The 19,319-nt window shown below is 40.8% G+C and overlaps 1 non-coding gene across 1 annotated transcript; it reads right to left on the reverse strand.

The window, feature by feature from the left end:
* Nucleotides 1-1,104: 1,104 nt before the first annotated feature.
* On the reverse strand, nucleotides 1,105-1,179 carry Trnas-uga (transfer RNA serine (anticodon UGA)). Its single transcript has one exon. It is a non-coding gene; the product is annotated as a tRNA-Ser (tRNA).
* Nucleotides 1,180-19,319: the final 18,140 nt, after the last annotated feature.

The following is a 19,319-nucleotide window of genomic DNA, read 5'->3' on the forward strand; positions in this document are numbered from 1 at the left end:
GGTATATCTCCTGAACTATGGGTATAGAACGATATAATTTTGTAGGCACTTTCAGCGGCATATGCAGATAATGTCTGCGAAATTTATTGCGGATAGAATTAGTAGTAAAGAAGTAATAACTAGAAACGTCATGCATGATGTGCCAGTTTTTCTCGCATCTAATTTTTTATGGCGGCATATCTCCTGAACTATGCGTCGCTAAGTGATATAATTTTGCACTTACATTCAATTGTACATGTGCATACTGCCCGTAAAATGTGTCGCGAATACAGTTACCAGTAAGGAAGTACTAAACTGTAACGTCGTGCCTCATGCGGTACTTTTACTGCATGAACAGCGGGGAAAGCAGTAAGCGATAAACATTTTTCCGTTCATCATTTTGTAGGGACTGACAGCGCGAAAAATTTTTGTTAGAGTTTGAAATTATGTGTACAGTTTGTTGCAAGTCGTTAAGTGATCTCATTCATAAATACTAGATGTGAACAGTGTGGCAATTCACATGTCGCAGGCCAGACTTCTTTCTCACTTCGCCTCTAGGTATATGGTTCTTACCCCCACAGTCATTGCCGACTTGCAGTAAGGCACATAAGTACGAAGTTTGTTTGAAATCGGTCTGTGGTTTAGGAGCAAATGTTGAAGATACACACACACATACATACACACACACACACACACACACACACACACACACACACATTTTTACAATTGGTAAGGGTCACAGGAGAATTTTAATTTAAAAACTAAAAGCGAAATACACATAAGAATATAACTAATTATGAAACTTCCTGGCAGATTAAAACTGTGTGCTGGACCGAGACTCGAACTCGAGACCTTTGCCTTTTGCAGGCAAGTGCTGTACCGTCTGAGCTACCCAAGCACGACTCACGCCCAGTCCCCAAAGCTTCACTTCTGCCAGTACCTCGTTTCCTACCTTCCAAACTTTACAGAAGCTCTCCTGCGAACCTTGCAGAACTAGCAATCATGAAAGAAAGGATATTGCGGAGACATGGCTTATCCACAGCCTAGGGGATGTTTCCAGAATGAGATTTTCACTTTGCAGCGGAGTGTATGCTGATATGAAACTTCCTGGCAGATTAAAACTGTGTGCTGGGCCGAGACTCGAACTCGGGACCTTTGCCTTTCACGGACAAGTGCTCTACCAACTGAGCTACCCATGCACGACTGACATCCCCTCCTCACAGCTTCACTTCTGCCAGTACCTCGTCTCCTACCTTCCAACCTTAACAGAAGCTCTCCTGCGAACCTTGCAGAACTAGCACCCATGTAAGAAAGGATATTGCAGAAACATGACTTAGTCACAGACTGTGAGGAGGGGGCGTGAGTCGTGCTTCGGTAGCTCAGATGGTAGAGCACTTGCCCGCGAAAGGCAAAGGTCCCGAGTTCGAGTCTCGGTCCGGCACACAGTTTTAATCTGCCAGGAAGTTTCATATCGGCGCACACTCCGCTGCAGAGTGAAAATCTCATTCTGATAACTAATTACGATAATACGTATGGTATATGGCCGTCTCGGAAATACCTCAAGTCTTGCCTATACCATAGATGCAACTTGATACAACTACCTATAAGAAACTATTGTAATTAATCACGGAACTTGATAATTGAGAAGTTATTGAAGACATACAGTAAACTATTTGAAAATGCGTGGTTTAGCTAAAATGACATCGATTGTTGAAACAAAGTATGGCACATAGAAAGAACGCCTTTCAATAAAAGAAAGGTGATCCGTTCTATTCTACAAGTCTAGTCGACATTTATAAAAACAGTTAGTGTGGTGTATTTGTGCATGCCGCCAAAATTTTACAGACGTTTTTAGCAGCCCCATTGTTGGAGGGGGGGGGGGGGAGAGGTATGTCGGTTGGTAGCTCTTCGTCCCGTGTCTACGAAGAAGAATTTTGTTTGGGACTGAAAGTGTTCGTTTTGAAGACATGGAAGTCAAAAGCGGACGTCGCACCAATGGACTTATTATGGGAAAGTGGTGGTGCAGTTGGGAATCGTGCTGAAGTGTCTGAGACTGGCAAGAATGTTCCTTCTAGAATGTTCGAGAATGTTGTAAAACATTCAGAATGTTTATGGAATCTTCAAGATGATTAGAAATGTTCCAGAATGTTCCAGAATTTCCAGAATGTTCGAGTATGTTCTACAATGTTACACAGTCTCCGAGAATGCTCTCGCAAGTTCCATTATCCTGTTGTGGTGGGGATACATTCCAGCTCAGAAGGGTACATATGAAAAATGGCGAGATGCATGCGTCAATATTCTCTTGGAAATCGGCTAGAGTTGACCAAAGAAAAGAGAAACTGATAGAAGTTGCAATAAATTTAAATAAAAGTGAATTTCTTAAGGTACTGAACAGTAAAAGATGTAAAATATATCTGAGGTAGGCGAGAGGGACGTAGCTGTGGACAAAAGGCTTATTTATAATATTTTTTGGAGAGTAATGGTCCTATAAAACACCCTTGCGGCACACCAGACGCTACTCTTACAGTTAAAGACTCCTCTTGATCGAGAACGACATGCTGTGATCCGTTCTTTAGAAACTCTTCGATCTAGTCGCAAAACTGGTCTGCTATCCGTATTTTGTTCGTTTGGTGGCAGTGTGAAACTGCATCGAACGCCTTCTGGAAGTCAAGGAACACTGCCTCAACCTGGTCGCTGGTAACTGTTGCTTTCGGAGTCTCGTGGGCGAAAAGAGTGGGATGGGTTTCGCACGACTGTTGTTTTCCGGACCTATTTTGATTCCTGCTGAGGAAATTTTCGGTCTCTGGAAATGTGGGCAGAGCATAAAACATATTCCAAATTTTTACATCAGGCCGACATTAGAGATGCAATCCTATAGCTTTGTGCGTCTGTTCGACAATCCTTTCTGAAAACGGGAATGACCTGGGCTTCTTTACAGTCATTTGAAATGCCGAAGTGTTGCAGTTGACAAACTGGGATTATTAAAGAATGCATCTTACACTTCCTGGATACTATTGGAACACCACGTCTTCGATGAAAACACAGGAAAGCAGTAGCATTACGCTGCGGAGCGTATTTTTAATAAATCGTTAGAAGTTATTGCAGAGGACGCACAAGAGGGAGTGCTTTATCACTACACACTGGATACAGTTTTGAGTAAACTAATCACAACTAAAACTGATAATGGTAAAAAAGATCATCACACCAAGACTAAAATAGAACAAACAGCGATGGAATTCCACCGGGACCAATTTGGATAAAACGACCACGCACTATATTATTCTTGAATAATCAAGTTTGCCGAGATCACTAGCAATTCCTTCTATTACCATGAACGGTTTCTACTGGTCTACGCTGTCATCATCGGACCTTGTAACTTTATTTACATGCTTGTTACAAGATCCGATGATGACAGTGTAGAGGTGTCGAAACCGGTCATAATAATAAAAAAAATTGCTACCCATATTGACAAACTGGATTCTTCAAGAATAATATAACTTTTAGATCGCCCCCAACGACTGACGCAATGCCAAAAAAAAATGGTTCAAATGGCTCTGAGCACTATGGGACTTAACATCTTAGGTCATCAGTCCCCTAGAACTTAGAACTACTTAAACCTAACGAACCTAAGGACATCACACGACACCCAGCCATCACGAGGCAGAGAAAATCCCTGACCCCGCCGGGAATCGAACCCGGGAACCCGGGCGTGGGAAGCGAGAACGCTACCGCACGACCACGAGATGCGGGGCGCAATGTCAAACATAAAGAACACGTATATATGTATTTTTTCTTAATCCATTGCCACGAAAGAGAAAAAAAAGATCCTTGTAACTTAGAATATCGTGTGTCGAGAGTCCAGTATCGTGGGGCTGGAGCGCCGAAGGCTTTTTTGTATAGTGAAGGCTACGATGCATTCTTTGAAGTAGGAACTGGAAACTGCCCGTGGCCTTGAGAGCGGAACATCGCAAAAAGTGGAACCTGTAAGATCGTTTTGTTAGATGATAGACGCAACTCTCACAAGGTTACAGCAGTTGATACAATATAGAAGACACAGCACTCTCCATGCTATGGTCGATGAGGCTGGTAAGAGTTTCGTGTATTCACAGAACTTTACGATGCTTCCGTCGACGTAACTCCGTGTACTTCGATTCACTTCCTAGCGGCCTCTCACAATGTCACAGAAACGTAGGGTAAGTAGACCAAAGCAAAGTAGGCTGGCACATGAAAAAGATAGTATACGTTTCAATAAATGAAATCAGCGAACAAAGACGCACGATGACCAAAGATCGAAGCCGAAGAAGCAAGCATAACAAGCGTAAATGACTCACGTGTAGAAGTGGTATCAGAAGATTCAGTAGATGTTAATCAGGGAGGATCGCATTTGTCTTGAAGATCAACTCTGCAGTGAGACACGTGGCTGATTAAATGTAGAAATTTGATATAATACACTACTGGCAATTAAAATTGCTACACCAAGAAGAAATGCAGGTGATAAACGGGTATTCATTGAACAATTATACTAGAAGTAACATGTGATTACATTTTCACGCAATTTGGGTGCATAGATCCTGAGAAATCAGTACCCAGAACAGCCACCTCTGGCCGTAATAACGGCCTTGATACGCCTGGGCATTGAGTCAAACAGAGCTTGGATGGCGTGTACAGGTACAGCTGCCCATGCAGCTTCAACACCATACCACAGTTAATCAAGAGTAGTGACTGGCGTATTGTGACGAGCCTGTTGCTCGGCCACCATTGATCAGACGTTTTCAGTTGATGAGAGATGTGGAGAATGTGTTGGCCAGGGCAGCAGTCGAACATTTTCTTTATCCAGAAAGGCCCGTACAGGACATGCAACATGCGGTCGTGCATTATCCTGCTGAAATGTAGGGTTTCGCCAGGATCGAATGAAAGGTAGAGCCAAGGGTCGTAACACATATGAAACGTAACGTCCACAGTTCAAAGTGCCGTCAATGCGAACAAGAGGTGACCGAGACGTGTAATCAATGGCACACCATACCATCACGCCGGGTGATACGCCAGTATGGCGCTTCCAATGTGCGCTCACCACGCTGTCGCCAAATACGGATGCGACCATCATGATGCTGTAAACAGAACCTGGATTCATCTGACGCAATGACGTTTTGCCATTCGTGCACCCAGGTTCGTCGTTGAGTACACCATCTCTGGCGCTCCCGTCTGTGATTCAGCGTCAAGGTAACCGCAGCCATGGTTTCCGAGTTGATAGTCCATGCTGCTGCAAACGTCGTCGAACTGTCAGTGCAGATGGTGGTTGTCTTGTAAACCTCCCTATCTGTTGACTCAGGGAGCGAGACGTGGCTGCACGATCCGTTACAGCCATGCAGATAGGATACCAGTCATCTCGACTGCTAGTGATACTAGGCCGTTGGGATCCAGCACGCCGTTCCGTATTACCCTCCTGAACCCACCGTTTCCATATTCTGCTAACAGTCATTGGATCTCGACCAACGCGAGCAGCAATGTCGCGATACGATAAACTGCAATCGCGATAGGCTACAATCCGACCTTTATCAAAGTCGGAAACGTGATGGTACGCATTTCTCCTCCTTACACGAGGCATCACAACAACGTTTCACCAGGCAACGCTGGTCAACTGCTGTTTGTGTATGAGAAATCGGTTGGAAACTTTCCTCATGTGAGCACGTTATAGGTTTCGCCACCGGCGCCAACCTTGTGTGAATACTCTGAAAAGCTAATCAGTTGCATATCACAGCATCTTCTTCCTGTCGGTTAAATTTCGCGTCTGTAGCACGTCATCTTCGTGGTGTAGCAGTTTTAATGGCCAGTTGTATATTTTCTCTTAAAAAGCCTGTTTCAGACATATACTTTGCCTTTGTTGGCATGTGCTTATAACCCAGGTAATTCTGCCAGAATGACCAGGGGCTATGAATCACAGTTAGTTCGATATCCAATCTTTAGAACCATCGTAACTATAAAGAATTAGATTTAGGACCCGGCGCGTATACTCTGCACTACAATCACCAAAGAAGCATTATTGAAAGTGTTAAGACACTGTTGGGGGAAGTAAAATTAAACAATGGGCGCTTTTTGATGACTACGCAGATAATTGTAAAAAAACGAAATTCAACAGCGAAGTTGACATAGCATTCAGTAACCTCGACGATTTATGTGATATTTTTAACCAGGAATACTTGTAGGCTCTTATGAGGGGGCGGATCTACACAGAACGGTTAACAGAACAAGTTTTCAAGTGATATGCTTAGGAAACTTTTGTGGAGAAAAAAGGAAAGAACGAGAGAAGATAAAATTTTGGTTTTAAAACTGAAGTGTAGAACTAATTAGTCATTTCATCTTGTCAATAATGACTATGATCATATGACAAATCATTGATGAGTTTGCCTTCAGTAACAACTTTTTCTTGAACAATTTTACTGATACAGTCCCAAGAACAGGGAATGGTAAAAAAAAGGAAAGAAAAAACCGCCGTCAAAACGAAACGTCTTTGCAACAACATGACACAAGTCTATGATCTCTGCTATCAAAAATGCCAGGATATCATTGTTGCACATGTTTTCAATGTACACCTTAGACTTGTTTTCTACAAGCAGCACTCGTGAACTCAGGAAGTCTACTCGTACATACACGATGATTCAGGAGGAATGTCGCATAGTTTGGGATGTGATTCTACATGTGAAAATATACAGAAAAAGATCTATGAACATATGTTCAATTCTCGATTGTTACGGAACAGGAGCAGGTTGAAGACTACACACATCAATGACTGAATATGAAGACAAGTGTTAATATTAATTACTGGAATTCTGTGTAGGCTCTGTGGTAGACAGAATAATGGTGGGACGGAAGACTGATCCATCCGAAAAGAGGTGTTCAAAAAATCCCCCACTCATCCCGGTGCACTTGTCAACATGTTGGAGGGTGTGTTGTGTTGCACATCGAACATCATCTCAGCAGGCTTTAATACAGGCAACATGTCGATAGTGCTAGTGATAAGTTCTTCACGTGTATCCACCTTCGTATCATAGGTACACCCTTTAACCAGCCTCATGAACAGCAGTCTAATGGGGTCAGGTCGGGTGATCTGGCAGGCAAGTAAATGAGTCCACCACAGCCAATCCACCGTTGAGGAAATTTGTTATTCAGATACTTGTCTGGTACAGTGAATCGGTGATCCATCAGGTTGTAGGTGCATTTTCCGTCGTTACTATAATGTCACGTCTTCCAAAAGTGCGAATGCTGCGGTTGCCCTGCTGTGTGGCAGGAACACAGGCTCTGTCACCTGGTCATCAATCATACCACACCAGACGTTCATTGAGAACCTAACTTGGAATCTTATGTCCCAAGTGTCATGTGGGTCCTCCATCGCCCATATATGAGAATTGTAGGTGTTCATGATACTACTGCGTGTAAATGTGCAGGGGTGTACCTAGGGGTTGGCAGGAGTGGCTCCTGCCAGGGGCGCTAGAGTAAGGGGGCGCAAATTCCAAAGGCCGCCGACGATGACGTAACGGAGCACCGCGCCGCCCTCTGAAAAAATAACTCAGCGTCGCAGCCAATCTGGTACGAGAAATTGTGGAAAAATTTGCTACAGAACGGAGAAGAGATAGTAAAGGAAGACGCTCTGATGACGAGAATCCTCTTCGCTTTACTGGGAGGCACTTTCCTCATATCACTCCAAGTGACCAGTCCAAGAAACGCAGAATATGGCGTAGATTTGCAGTCTGCTCGAAACAGATGTGCGCCGCGGTCGGTAGTATTTTTTTAGATAAACTTTTGAAAAATACTACTACTACTACTGATTCATTCTTGATTTTTTGGCAGTACTCAGCTGATATATATATTACCCAAGCTGAACCTCCTTACTCCATGAATTTTTTTTATCAGAGTACGATAACACATAACCTTGCAAACCAGTTTTAACATCTTCATCTTCCTGCAAATGCATAAAGTGTGATTGTGGTCAGATCCACTTGACATATTTCTTGTTCAATTGGGCAAGTAAACGTATACTCTACATCCACGGTAAGTAAATATTATTTACTTGTTATATTAGCTTATGGCAACAGTTGCAAAATATTACCTTAACAAAGTACCCAGAAAGTCATATTAGACCTATTTAATAACAATTATCACATACACCTATAAATAAAATTCGTTGTTAATATTGGTCTCATTAATTTTGCTATGGTAATTGCCATATCAGATCTTTTTACCTTATTCTTTTATCTCCGCTGAGTCGACAATTTATTAGCAGATTTGAGGTTTTGAAGGAACATAGATCGTTTTGGCTTAGTTGTACTCTCGCCAGGTCAGGGTAATTACGACTTGCCCAAACGTTTAGGGTTGAGGATTTTGAAGCACGAGGCCTTACGAGAGCGACGTAGAACAAGTCATGCTGAACGCACCATGTACACTTTCGGCATTACCTGGTTATCATACTGAGAAATAATTTAGCACTTAAAAGTTCATCGGCTGTGACTACTCGGTCGGCTTTCCATCAGGTTTCAAAATCGCCACCCACTTTCTTAGTGGTAGGTGTTTGTGTTAGCTGGCTAGCGGAAGTAACACAGACCGGACACGTACCTCCATGTTGTCTGTCGCCAACTCGCAGAAGGACCGCGGTGCCGACACTAATCCTGACGACCGTGAGGCAGGCTGCCCCCCTCAAAGGCTCGCCGAAACTGCATTCACAGTTACACGGCCCTGCAAAACTCAACAGTTACCAGTTCATCTGTGGCTGTGTAGCAAGAGGAAGCGCTCGGTCGTACATCAAGGAAGGTGAGTCGTGTGTTCAAATGGCACTATGGGACTCAACTGCTGAGGTCATTAGTCCCCTAGCACTTAGAACTAGTTAAACCTAACTAACCTAAGGACATCACAAACATCCATGCCCGAGGCAGGATTCGAACCTGCGACCATAGCGGTCTTGCGGTTCCAGACTGCAGCGCCTTTAACCGCACGGCCACTTCGGCCGGCTGAGTCGTGTGTTCTGTAATAACAATATGTTTCCTGTGCTCATGCTCATGGTTCATAAGTAGCTACGATTCATTCATGTTTGATTAAACTCTTGTTTTATCAGGCAGTTAAAAATTTCCCCCTTTTTCTCGCAGTAGAATCGCACTATTTATTATTTGACGCTTCTTACGTATATCTGCTTAATTTATGGACTGCTTTTTTTATTTCGCAGTCAATTTTTTGATTTGAAATTCGTAGCAGTAGGTAAAACTACATTACATATCAAAATCTGTGGAAAGTCATGCATATGTCACTATAAGTTTGAAACGACATAGGTGTTGCCAAAGCGTCCCTAGCGAAGATACTAAAATTATCAGTCTTGTTGTTAACGAGTACATAAAAAACCAGAGCTTAACTTTCGATTATTCAAAATAATATGAACTCATTCATCTGCAATGCCAGTCATACAATTTTTCTTTCTCACAACTACATTTCATTTACTAAAATTAATAAATTTGAACATACTCTTCTTTGATAATTGTAGCACATTTATGGTTAATTTCAGTAACATTTGATATGCTATCTAAACTGATTTGGCTGTTTGCCATACTGTTTATAACAGACGTACCAGTTAAAATTACACGTAAGATTTAAAATTTTATTTTATTATTTAAAAATATTGAAGATGAAATCAGTTGTTTTATCCTAAATGTCATCACATTCGATAATATCAAAGTGACGCTGATTTCATTATAATTTCAGATGAATGTTTTTGATAAAAGCAAGCAGTGTTAAAGAAGCAACTTTGATGTACATGCCAAGTAGAAACGAGATATTGATAGTATCACTGAATTTTTTCCACTGTACTATACTATCTGCTGTTTTGCCACATGAGGCACGAAGTGTCCCTTCGTGCATTCCACTGAGACTCTCCGGCTTTATGAAATCCAGCAGAATTTTCTTGCATTTCTCAAAGCGTTTGTATGGAATACAGAACACAGAACGACAACAATAACTTTCTTTAAAACGGAAATAATGCCTGACGTGTGAAAATGTTTATTTCTCTCTCTCTTACAGTTTTTTTCCCCTCCAGACATCAATGATCCCTTCACATTTTTTTTCTGTACGTAAAGCCGGTATTATCAGACGTGAACCAAAGTTTCTGGTCCATTCACACAGGTAGCAATGAACCATCCAGATTAATAACGGGCATTATTGTGTAAAAAAGTGTCAATAGCAGACGTTGAATGGAAAGTCACCTTTGTATTTTGCACCTATGATTGAAAGTGTCCTAACGCTCATTCCCTTTTTAATACCAGATCTACGTGCATTGTGCATTCAAGGTTCACTAAAACAGGTGATACCGCATTAGTCAATTTGCATTCGTAAAACAAGCTCTGAGCACTTCAGTTTCAGTCATACCTGGTTGCGATATGTTTCTCGATACACATTGTATCTCTCTATGGGATTTTTTTTTTAAAAACAAATAGGCTAACTCTAAATTCTCTAGCTCTTACATCGTTAGTATTGTCTACTCTAAAGCAACATCGTGTGCGCTAAGTGGTTTCCCTGGCAATAAAATTTGTTTGAATTCAAAGAAATATTAAAAAGTCACGCATTTATTGTCACCGTTATTTCTGATATAATTCTACATTGTTTTTCTGCTTTGGTTTTTTACCTTGATATTTGACATTCAGACCAAATCAAAGAGTCGATGGATAAGATTTATCTATAGCTTACTCCTATTCTCTTCAGAATTTCGAACATCTTGCACCATTTTACATTGTCGAACGCTTTTTATAGCTCGACAAATCCTATGAAAGTGTCTTGATTTTTCTTCAGTCTTACATCCATTATCAGTCGCAGTGTCGTGACTACCTCTCTTGTGCCTTTACCTTCCTTAAAGCCAAACTGATCGTCGCCTAACAGATCCTCAATTTTCTTTTCTAGTCTTATATATACTATTCTCGTCAGTATCTTCGATGCATGAGATGTTAGTCTGATTGTCCGGTAGTTCTCACATCTATTTGTATTTGCTATCTTCAGAATTGTGTGCATGATATTTTTCCGAAAGTCTGATGGTACGTTGCCAGTCTCATAGATTCTACTCATCTAGTTGAACAGTCGTCTGGTTGCTACTTCTCCCAATGACTTCAGAAATTCCGATGGAATATTACCTATCCCCTCAGCCTTATTTGATTTCAAGTCCTCCAAAGCCCTCTTAAATTCTGCCTCTAATACTGGATCCCCTATGTCTTCCATGTCAACACTCGTCTCTTCTTCTAGCACTCCATCTGACACGTCTTCCCCCTAATGTCCTTCAATGTATTCTTCCCATCTATCCGTCCTCTCCTTTGCGCTCAGCAGTGGAATTCCCACTGCATTCTTAATGTTACCACCGTTGCTTTTAATCCGGTAGTGCACGCGCCTGGAAACGGGACCCACAAACGCCAAACACGTAGCTGTTCTTTCAGACCCTTACAGATGACATCAATTTTTAATTACCATCAGACGACTCCTATTGCTATCTTTTATATGTGCCAACAAGATGGCTGACCGACCAGCTGAGTTTACTGCCGGGTAAATTTCCCCAAATGTTGTTTTCACTTTTCTATATGCTGAATCAGTCTTACCGACGATCATTTCTGTTGTGAATTGGCAGGAGTCAATTCACGGGGTTTGGAGGAAGCCGAAAGGCACGCGTTTAAGATCACGCAGGCTGGCGTGAGGTCTGGAAAATGACAAGGAATTATAGTAGCCAAAAATAGTACACAGCTTCTGGAATACTTAACTTTAACCCATAATTGGATAACATCGCTCTTGATGATACATAATTACAATCTCAATATAAACTGGTAATGGCGCCTTGCTAGGTCGCAGCAAATGACATAGCTGAAGGCTATGCTAACTATCGTCTCGGCAAATGAGAGCGTATTTGTCAGTGTAGCTTCGCTAGCAAAGTCGGCTGTACAACTGGGGCGAGTGCTAGGACGTCTCTCTAGACCTGCCGTGTGGCGGCGCTCGGTCTGCAATCACTGACAGTGGCGACACGCGGGTCCGTCGTATACTAGCGGACCGCGGCCGATTTAAAGGCTACCACCTAGCAAGTGTGGTGTCTGGCGGTGACACCACAATTTCATTTTCAATGTCTTCACATTTTTCCTGCAGCCATTTTGCCTTAGCTTCCCTGCATTTCCTATTTATTTCATTCGTAAGTGACTTGTATTTCTGCATTCCTGAATTTCCCGGAACATTTTTATGCTTCCCTCTTTCATCGATCAAATGAAGTATTTGCTCTGTTACCCATGGCTTCTTCGTATTTACCTTCCTTGTTCCTATGTTTATCATCCCAACATCTGTGATTGCTGTTTTTAGAGATATCCACTCATCTTCACTTGAAATTCCTACTCTGGTATTCACGACCGCTGTATCCACAGCCTTCGCCATCTTCAAACGCGTCTCATCATTCCTCAGACTTTTGGTATCCCGATTAATTCCCGAATGGTTCTTTCAGACGGTTCTCTTAAACTTAAGCCTGCTCTTCATCATTTCTACATTGTGATCTGAGTACTACTGGGTACGCTCTACAATCTAATTTGCGGCGATCTTTTGCATGCACACACATTTGTGCAGATATCTGTGCAGACAAATCGTAACTTGTGGACCAGCCTTTCCTTGTAAGCGCCAACACACTAAATAAATGCTTTCGTGATTTCATTGAGTCTCAGCAGCTGAAATTTGGCATGTGGGTTTAAGTGACGTCATGTAGTGCTACAACGATGAAAATTAATATTACGACGATGTCAAACCTTATTTTCATGATTTAAAGAAGTATTCAAAAAATGGTTCAAATGGCTCTGAGCACTATGGGACTCAACTGCTGTGGTCATAAGTCCCCTATAACTTAGAACTACTTAAACCTAACTAACCTAAGGACATCACACACATCCATGCCTGAGGCAGGATTCGAACCTGCGACCGTAGCGGTCGTGCGGTTCCAGACTGTAACGCCTTTAACCGCTCGGCCACTCCGGCCGGCTTAAAGAAGTATTCATGATATTAAAAATGTAATTATAATTTTATTATTTTCATTTTTGTGCTCAGTGTATCAAAGACTTTCTAGTGCACAGAATAAATTAGCATTGTTTGTACTACGAAACTATATATGACTGTTAAGGGTTAAGCATGTAATAATTCGATGTAAGACATTTTGTTGAGTCTGAATTTTGTTCTCGTACTGGTCGGAAGAGAAGGAAAAGTTCCTTAATCGATGTGAAGGTGTAAAGGCTGTAAAAAGGAGAGAGAGAGAAGGTAAATACAATTTATTCAAAACAAATATCTCCCAAGTGTAACGTCTTGTCATTTCCTATAACTAAAAATTGTAAGGTCTAATCTGAGCCTGTCCTGAATAACAGCGAAGAACATTTATGTTATCATATATTTTCTTCGTTTGATCACGGTTGTGATTCGCATGTTTCTTTTTGTTACGCGACGTGTTATGAATATTTTCATTATACGCGCAAAAGTGCACACAGCTTTAATCGAACCTGCGTCTTTCGGAAACGATAACTTTTAATCAGTACAATTACGCGAATACCGTCTAAATCGCTTGAGTGTTTCCTGGACCAAATAATTCTTATAAGATGTGTATTCTCCAAAGCGAGCAGCATTGCACTATCGCTGACTCGCAACAATCGAAAGAGTAAAAGCGGTGCTTAAATAAAATTGCCACCTTTTAATAATTATTATTATCCCATTAAATAAATAAATAGCAATTCAGTGGCTATCCAATCAGTAAACAGAGGGGGCAATTCTGTGGCGACCGTGACAGGACTAGCTTATATGTGTTTTTTCTGTTTGTTTCATGCTGTAATGAGAGGAAGTCTACGACGACCCTGTGGACGATACTTCTGCTGTACCATTCCATCCCAGCGGCAGCAGAACGAAGCACTGCATAAGGTACGCACTACATCTTGTTCAACCTGGTGGTGTAGCTTACTAAAGATAGAAAAATTACATTTCATGAGTGTTGTTTTTTTTTTTTTTTTTTACGGGTCCTCTTAGGAAGCTATAAGAGTCAATTATATTTAAATAACTGCGAGAAGGATCAGTAAAATACAGCATCAAGTGTTTTCAGTAGAGGTTAACTGAACGAGATTGGGACTGAATTTAATCAAACGAAAGTGAACATTTATAGTACTGATTCCAATCTGGTGCAGTGTAGTAATTATTTTATGTTTTGTGTGACGGAATAATTGATGTGTTGCGTGTGACGTTTTCCCGATTAGACTTGCACCCAAACATTTGCAAATATGGTGAAAACAGTGCGACGTGTAAGAAAAGCTACACAGCAGGAAGTAACTGTAGAACATTCAGAGGAGGAAGGAATAACCAGTGATGTAGAAATTGATAATATTTTTTCAGATCAGACAGAGGATATAGAACAGAACACCAATATTAAAGTCAGTGATCCATCTGCTGTAGAACACTCAGGCAGAATACAGACTGTAGTTCAATTGCATACTGAAGCAGAACCACAAGAAACACCAGTTACAGTCGATTTACCACCGGTAGAGCCAACACAAACAGTAATGGATCCATTTTCTCTCTTAATGATGAAAATGGAACAAACGTTTAAAATACAGGAACAATCACAGATACAGCGTGAACAAGAAACTGCTAAACAGCTTGCAACTAAGATTAATAATAATTTAGATAAACGTATTAGCAGAGTAGATGAACGGATTAGGACCTTGGATGAACGCATCAGTCAATTAGACGAGCGCACGCAGTTAAGCTTTTCACAGTTCTCAAAAGAGCTAGATCAAAAGCTTGAAAACCGGTTAAAAGAACACGATCACAAGCTGCGACAGCAAATAGATGCCCAGTTGCCTGCTATACAGAACAACATTTCAAGTATGCAACAAACATACCATGACTTACCACAGAATGTAAAGCAAGTAACCCAGGATGTGGACAAATTACAACAAACACACACTTCTTTGGAAGCAGAAATACGCAACATAAGTACACGTATAGAAAACCTTACGGTTGATAATCAAAACGTAATAGAACAAAAATGCAAAGAACAAGAAGAACGCGTTGTGACCACATTCAACACATGGCTAAATGACAAAGACAAACAGATTAGTGCTGTTATACAGAAGGAACTACCTGTGATGTTACAACGAGCAGGAACACAACTGATACATGAAAACAACACAAAAATTCACGAACTCCAGACTGAATTACAAAACGTGCAGAAAGTGCTTAACGAAACACGTATGCAAACATATCATAACAGTTCACCGGAGTGTGTTAGTATCACAGAAACACACCCTGATCATTATGAAACGCCTTTAACTGAAAGTAGGGGGCAGACGGGCAATAATTTCAATCCAACACGTGGAGTAACATCCGTTTATCAGGACCATACACAATCACTGGTGACTCAGGATGCTTTAGTGAAGAATTCACATTTTCAGAAGTTTACCAATGATAAGAACGGACCCCATCCAATTGTGTTTATCAAAGGGATCCGCGGAATAATGCCAAAAAGTTGGAACGAAAGGGAGAAAATTGTCTTTACCATTACCCATATTCAAGGTGAGCCAGCGTTGTTCGCGACACAGAAAGCTGAACAATGCAGCTCCTTCGATGAATTTGAACAAGCTTTTCTAAACAAGTATTAGTCGCGTGGGGTACAAGAACGATTAAGAAAAGAAGTTTATAGTCCTGAGCCATTTAATAGAAAAGGCAGTACTTTGCGGAAATATTTCGAAAAGTATCTGGACAAAGTGAAATATTTATCCACGCCAATTCCTGAGTGTGATGTTTTAAAGATATTAAAGGAGAAGTTACCGCGTGATCTAAAGGAGAAATTGTTTCACATTCCTGAAGACAACGTGGAACATTTTCTATTTGTACTGGACTCTTTAGATTTGGTTATCGAAGAGGACAGACACCATTTTGGGAATAATTCGTCGAATAATGGTAATGGTAATGGCAACGGGTGAAACCACAAGAACAATAGTAATAGAAACACCTACTATGGGAATCAAAATCATTGGAATAATCCGAATTATTCAGGATGGCAGAACCACAATATGAACACAAATGGACAGTACGGTAATGCACTGAATCACAATTATCATCCACAGAACAATAGTGAACAAAACAATAACGGAAACTTTTCAAAGAAACGGAAACGAGATTTTAGAGCTAACGCCAATTACAATAACGGTAATTTTTCAAATAATCAGCAAAACATGCAACCACCACATAACTGGTCAACACAGAATTATGCACAACAGCAATGGCAGCAGCCTAGGCCACCGCAATATCACAACAACAATCATGTACAACCCCCGTACAATACAAATATGTCAAATAACATGCAGCAGCATATGAATGCGCAGCCATGGCAACCACCGAATCAAAATATCAAGATCATTGAGGTAAGTGAACCGCAACCATCAACCAGTACCAGTCAGTCAAACTAGATGCGACGACATTCTGCTCTCGTGTGTCAGTCGCAGGGTGTCTAGGGCGCACTTGCATGAATGATATTAGTAATAACGAGCAACCAAACGTGCAGACAACAATGAGAATGTATGTCGCTTAGAATCAGCAGCGATCGGGTCGAACGACGCGAAAAATGCAGTGTGTAGAAATAATTCTGTTGATGTTGCCCAGCAACGTAGTTCAACTATGCAGATGTTAAGATGTAATGACGGAGTCGATATACGAGAGGAATGATGTCAAGATTTTCGGAAGAAGTGTAATTTGTTTTAACGGGAAGTTGTACAAGCAGCTATAGTTTGTGATATTTACGGTATTCAAACTACGGTGATTTTAGATACTGGAGAATCTGTTTCTGTGCTGAATGAATCGTTCTTTCTTCACTTAAAGAAGATTAGAAGGATTCCGGTTTTTCCAGTCACTAATTGTCGAGTTACAGGAGCCATTAGTCAGAAAGCCCAACTAGTTCGGGAACAGACACGGATTTGTATTAATTTTGGAATGGGAGCCAAAGAGTGCACCTTCCTTATTGTAAAGAATTTAGCCTGTCTCCTCGGATTATATATTTTGCGAGAGACGGGAACTATAATCGATCTCGCAAAGGGTGAATGCGGCATGTGTTTCGGTGACACGAGAGTCAGGTTAGACTTGGTAAAGACCAAAGAATTGCATGGCAAATATTGTCAAATTTTAAAGATAGAACCGATTCGCGCACATTTATGGCGGCTTCAAGATAGTTTCAATTGCAGTACATTCCCGGTCATGGAAGATGTGAAAGACGAGGAGAATATCCACCTCTCGGAAATAGTAGATAAAGTACAACAATCCTCTGGTCTTGACAGTCTGCAACAAAAGCAATTATTAGACACACTTACTAATTATCGTAAAGTATTTTTGAAAAAACATGGACTAATTAAACGTTACGTGTATGACATGCAAATGTTTCCCCATGAAATTTACTCTCATCAAACGTACTCAATACCCAGCGCGAGAAGGGGAGCAGTAACAAAAGAAATTAGACGAATGCTGGAATGGGGAATAATTGAGACCTCGTTATCACCATATAGTGACTACAGAATACTCAACAATTTAACGTGGGAGATATGGTGCTAGTAAGGAATTATCCGAAGTCGTCATTATTAAAGAGAAAAATAAAGAAGTGGTTTCCGTTATATTCAGGACCATTTGTGATCTTAGGTACACCACATAAAAATAGTTATTTCTTTGTCTATCCCAACTCAAATAGACAGAAAGGACTATACAATCACAAAGACTTGACAAGATATGTATCTTAAGTACAGTAGATGACCTTTTACGTGTGTCGTAATGAGGTGAAGTCAAACATCAAAGACTCAAGTACTGTGCGAGTAGGCTAAGTGAAAATTATTAATTAATGGACTAGTGTATAAGTATTTCATGGACACACTGCGATGTGGCGTGTGGGGGAATAGGAACATACAACATTGGAAGCATCAGTACTGCTTGGAGGAAGAGACTCTCAGAATACCAATTAGTTGTAAGAAAATTTCAGCTCCAGTTCGACGGAGAAAAGGACGCCGAGCTGCAGCAAGGAGAAGAAGAATTGCTTCAAGATGATTCCACCCTAAGACACTTAATCAAACATAATACAAACTTGTTGAGATTAAGTAAACTTTCAGGAACTTATGCGTGTGAAACTACGAACAGTGAACAGAACTGCATATTTCACACAACAGTAGGATATAGTGACTTTAGAAAATAAACGTTTCATTTTGTTGATTGTTAACTATTTTGAACTCACTAGGGTGAGCAGGTTATGTTCTTTTTTTTTCTTTCAGACTGTGTACAGGATACATTTACAACATGTAAAGTTTATGCGAGTTACAGATAGGTTTAACAAATTTACCACCGTAAGTTAATGCTCGGACTTGCATGAGCTATAAACCAGGTCGAACAAGATGCTGTCCATGACTGAACAGATCATTACACAGACAAACATATACAGACTTGTGTTTATCACTGCACAATTCTTTGTAAGTCCAGGAGCACCTTTTCGAGAAAATATATGACTTAGGATTTGATTTTATATTGTAAATGACTACAATTATGTACTTCAGTTCATATGTACTATCATTCATTTATTTATCATTATATAACTAGACTGTGTAAAGACATTCTTATGGGTAGCACAAGGACTTTACCTTGTCAGACTTGATAACTGTGATCAAGTGACTACGTGGTCACAGATGACCTATGAACAAAGACTTCCTGTGAACATTATCCTCTACGCGTACGAACTTTATTTCACTGGCGAAAGAGTGGAATTTAACACAAAAGTGGACGCTCAATGAGTGCGTTGTGTTACCATGATTTCGTTTTCAAATTTTGTGCTACGAGTGTTTAGTAATGCCAAATATTCAGAGTGTAATTGGGACCACATGCATGGACGTAACATTCCAGGCAAACTAAAACTCAAGAGCGAGTGTTTTTATCGATCAGTCAGCAACAGTGGTGAGTCGTAACAGTGTTGGGAACTGCTACTGACTATATCATTAAACCCGTTGCAGAACTGTATCAATGTTGGAACGTAATTACATGAACCTTTAATTGCAGATAGTCAGTTACTTCGGAAGGACGAATGGACTTGTATCATGATAAAGAAACTCACAAACAGTCGAACACCTCACAAAAAAAAACGACACATTCTTCTTGTTGAGTGAAAGAGTGCGTGATATATGATGTAATTTAAATGTTAATTTAAGGGACTGATACTGCTGTTTGAATTTCATGTGACTGTATGCTGGGATGCTGCGCACACGTGTCGGTGATGGCAGCATACTGCAGCGACATCATCCGTCATC

Source organism: Schistocerca cancellata, chromosome 9, assembly GCF_023864275.1.
Source record: "Schistocerca cancellata isolate TAMUIC-IGC-003103 chromosome 9, iqSchCanc2.1, whole genome shotgun sequence".
In the NCBI taxonomy this organism is placed as follows: Eukaryota; Metazoa; Arthropoda; class Insecta; order Orthoptera; family Acrididae; genus Schistocerca; species Schistocerca cancellata.